Here is a 4323-nt window from a genome sequence, read left to right as displayed (position 1 = left end):
GGCTGGTGGTTGAGTCTTTTGTGGGTTGATTGCTGCATTTGATTTCTTTTTTAAAGATCTTATTTATTTATTCATGAGAGACACAGAGAGAGAGGCAGAGACATAGGCAGAGGGAGAAGTAGGCTCCATGCAGGGAGCCCAATGTGGGACTCGATCCCGGGACTCCAAGATTATGCCCTGAGCCAAAGGCAGAGGCTCAACTGCTGAGTCACCCAGCCATCCCAATTGCTGCATTTGAACAACTAATCTTTTCCTCGACCTCTGTGATAATAATAGAAAGTACACTGTCCTTACACACACATGTGCCTGGAAAGGTACACACCAAAATGTCAACCATGATTATCTCCAGGTGAAGAGATTTGGGGTAAGTTTTATTCTGTGGTTTATATGTTCATGAATTATTTGAAGGCTTTTTTTTAAAAAAAAGATTATTTATTTATTCATGAGACACACATAGAAAGAGGCAGAGACATAGGCAGAGGGAGAAGCAGGCTCCATGCAGGGAGCCTGATGCGGAATTCAATCCCAAAACTCCAGGATCACGCCCTGAGCCGAAAGCAGACTCTGAATTGCTGAGCCACCCAGGCATCCTTATTTGAAGTTTCTTAATGAGAAAATTAATACCACTCAAAAAAGCACCAGAAGAGACACAACTGAAGCATGGTCTTTTCTGGGAAGCTTTCCTAGCTCTAGGTTGGCCTAGTGCTGCCCTCTGACTTCCCACAGCACCCTCTGAACATCTTAACCACAGCAAATCCATATTACAATGTAAAGATATTTGTTAGCATGTGTCATCCTTCTCCACTAAATCATTAGCTCTCCAATATCCCTGATGTCCTATTTATTTTGCTTTTCCTGTGCCAAGCTTGGAGACTGTCACATAGCAGGCATCCTGCCTCAAGCTATTTTAGAACTCAAACAGGCGTCCTGTAAAGTGCTATATTGTAGAGGACAGTTGGGGTGAGTATTATGAGATTAGATGTGTTTTCTTTCAATGTTTTAATGGGATAAATTGTGGAGAAATGCAAAAAAAAACACACAAAAAACCCCCAAAACACCGCAAACATCAAAACCCAAAAAAACCCATGCTTTCTTTCTTTCCTATAGAAAAACAGATTTCCTTAAGATCTTTTTTTGACTTCCTGAAGAATCCTCCACACACCCCATGAGGATTAGGTTGGTATCTTTATGTGCTAGTATCATGCCTAGCACCCATCATATCATTTCAGCTTAAAGTGTGCTGTAACTCAGTGTCAGGATACAGCCTGTTGTGGGGGGAGGGGGCCAATTATTGAACAAAAACAAATGAGTGAATGAGTTTATAAATCACTGGCTGACAATATTTAATAGAGTTATGTGTGTTGAGCCATTTTTCATATTGGGGATAGATTCATGGTGGTCCAACCACTGTCGTACATAGTGTGCATTGGCACTGAGTACAATGTAGGAGATAGCTGGGTGTGGTCAAGAGTCCAAGACACATGACAGAAAGAAGCCAGCTCTCACAAAGGGAGTCAATTCATGAGGACTTAGCTTTCAATTGAGATGACCAGCAATAATAGATGAGTCCTCTTGACCCCTAGATGATTCTTATTTATGATGGTCACAGTCTTAGGAAGGATGAGACAAAGCCAAGGACCAAAACTCCCCAGCTTTCTCTGAGTGGCCTGCTTGGGGAGTGGAGTGAATGGAAACATGGAGTCTGGCCTGTGTGTTGTCGGGATCGATGTACTTCATGTGTGATGGTCAAGGCAAGCATATTTCTCAGTTCAAGGACCCCCCCCCCCCCACCATGTGGATAGGGTTTCCTAGGCCTATCTGGTTGTCCAGACTAAAGTCTCATCTGGGATTTTATGGCCAAACTCCACCCAGTAGAAGCGTTTTGGTACCAATTGTTTCAGTAGAGGTGCTTCTGCTCCTAGCCCTCTATAGAGAGCAGACTCAAATATTCTAGTGGGCATTGGAAAGGAAAGATCACAGCAAACTACTGAGTGGAAGTGGCCTCAAGTCCTACCTCAGCCTGGGCTTGCTTTGGAGGGTGGTAAGGTAGTATAGCCCTCCCGGTTTGCTTGGGATTGAGGGATTTCCTGGGAGGAAGGGCTCCCAGTTTTAAAACTGGGACAGTACTAGGAAAACCAAGATGACTTGGTTGCCCGAAGGGGGAGCTAGGCCAGAATATGCTCAGGGGAGCCTGGGGACACCGTAGCTCGCAGAGGTCGCACTGTCCACGCCGACTGTGGGACGTCCAGAGTGCAAAGACAGGAAAGGATGTGATGGCCCAGCCGAGGCTCTGCTGACTCTGGCCCGGGTGGAGAGGGCATGACTGAGAGCATTAAGGGGTTGAGATGCAGGCAGAGCAGGCTTCATTATTTCGAAGAAGAGGGTCTCAGGTGCAGAACTCCTTCATGAGGGGCCCCTCGTCTGGTTGGGGGGCAGCACTGCCTAGTGGTCAAACTCTGTCTTCTGAGTTCTAGGCCTGGGCTCAATCCCTGCTCTGTCACCTCCTCAGTTCTGTGACTTCTCCCTAAGCCTCAAGATTCGAACCTATTAAATCGGGATAATAATAGTGTCAAATGTATGGGGTTGCTGGAAAGAATAAGGATATAAAGCAATTGAAAATGTTTAGCATATTATAAGCACTGAATATTTTTATCTATTATTGCTGTGTTTATTATCATTACCTTTTTGTATTAATTTTCTATTGCTGTGTAAGAAATTTCCACAAACTTAGTGCCTTAAAACCCCATACACTTGCCATGGCATAGTTTTGTTGGGTCAGAGTTCCTCGTGCTTGAGCTGGGTCTTCTGCTTGGGGTCTCAGAGGACCATAACCAACATGTCAGCCCAGGATACAATCTCAGCTGAGGCACAGGGTTCTCTTCTAGGCTCATTGGTTCTGGCAGAATTCAGTTCTTTGCAGTTCTAGGACAAAGGCCCTCAGCTCCTGGAAGCCCCTTCCTTGACACATGGACTTTTCCACAACATGGCAGTTTACCACTTGTAGGCCACCAGGAGAGCAACACTGGTGTCTTTTTCATCTCTGACCTCTAGACCCACATTTATGGGGTTGTCCTGATTAGGTCAGGCCCACCCAGGTCAAGCTCCCCTTTGATTAACTTAAAGTTAACTGATTTGTGACCACAGTGACATTGCAAAATCCCTTCACTTTTACCTTATGCTGTGATTTAGTGAAATTACAATTCAGTCCCTGCTCACACTCAAGGAGAGGGGATTATACAGAGGTGTGGGTCATTTTAAGATTCTGACTGCCCAGCTTATATGCCAGTCTCAGAAGAGCCAAAGGGAGCTGGATGATGGATGGTGAGATTATGGGTCTTCTGGGCAGAAGCAGGGTGGAGTGTGTGTGTGTGTGTGTGTGTGTGTGTGTGTGAATGTGCATGTGTGAACATCTGGGTGAGAATTCTATGAAGAAGGAGGCTGGGATCTCCTCTGACTCTTCAGGAGCAAGAAAGCTTCATAACCTTTTCCCCTGTGGGAAAAGGACAGTGAAAGGGCAGATGAAACTGAGACAAATAATAAATGAACTCCCCTCTCCCTTTCCATTTTGACGAAAATAGGCTATCTTTATGATAAGAATCTCCCCGATCAGAAAGAGATAATCTATGCAACTGGGTTGTTAAATTTGCCCTCCAGCCATGCTCATCCTTCTCAGTAAATGTCCCACCCATCACTCAGTTGCTCAGGCCCCAAAAGAAGGTGCTGTTCCTCTACTCCCCCTTATCTCCCCACTCCCCCCCAGCCAATCCATTACCAAATCCACCAGCTCTACTCAACACACATCCCCACTGCTGTCCCTGCTGTCTGAGCCAACATTATGTCTCTCCTGGACAATTTGCATAGCCACCCCCATCTGGGGTAATGTCACATGCCCTTGCTTGAAACCCACCAGGACATTTGCATTGCTGTTAGGAAGAACCCCAAATGTCTTGATGTGGCCTTCCAGGGCCTGTACAGTTGGTGACTGTGCTCTTGGCACTGCTCCCCATGGCCCGCTCAGCTCCAGCCCTGCTGGCCTTCCTGCTCTGGCTCTAATGCAGGGCTCTTCCCCCAGGTGATATGTGGCTCTGTTCCTACTCGCATTCCCAGTCGGCCAGTGGTCCCTCCCTCCGGGACCCTCCCTCCAGACCAGCACACCGTGTCTTTGTAGAAGCACAATCCTTTCTCTGCGCATCCACTATCTCCCATCCTTGCTTTTACTTTGTCTTCTCCATCACCTGAAATTAGATCACTATTTAGTCCTCTACATGTTTCCTGTCTGTCTCCTGCACTAGGGCTATAAGCTTCCAAAGGGCAAGGATTTGG

Source organism: Canis aureus, chromosome 24 (assembly GCF_053574225.1).
Source record: "Canis aureus isolate CA01 chromosome 24, VMU_Caureus_v.1.0, whole genome shotgun sequence".
NCBI lineage: Eukaryota > Metazoa > Chordata > Mammalia > Carnivora > Canidae > Canis > Canis aureus.
This window is presented reverse-complemented; position numbering follows the sequence as displayed.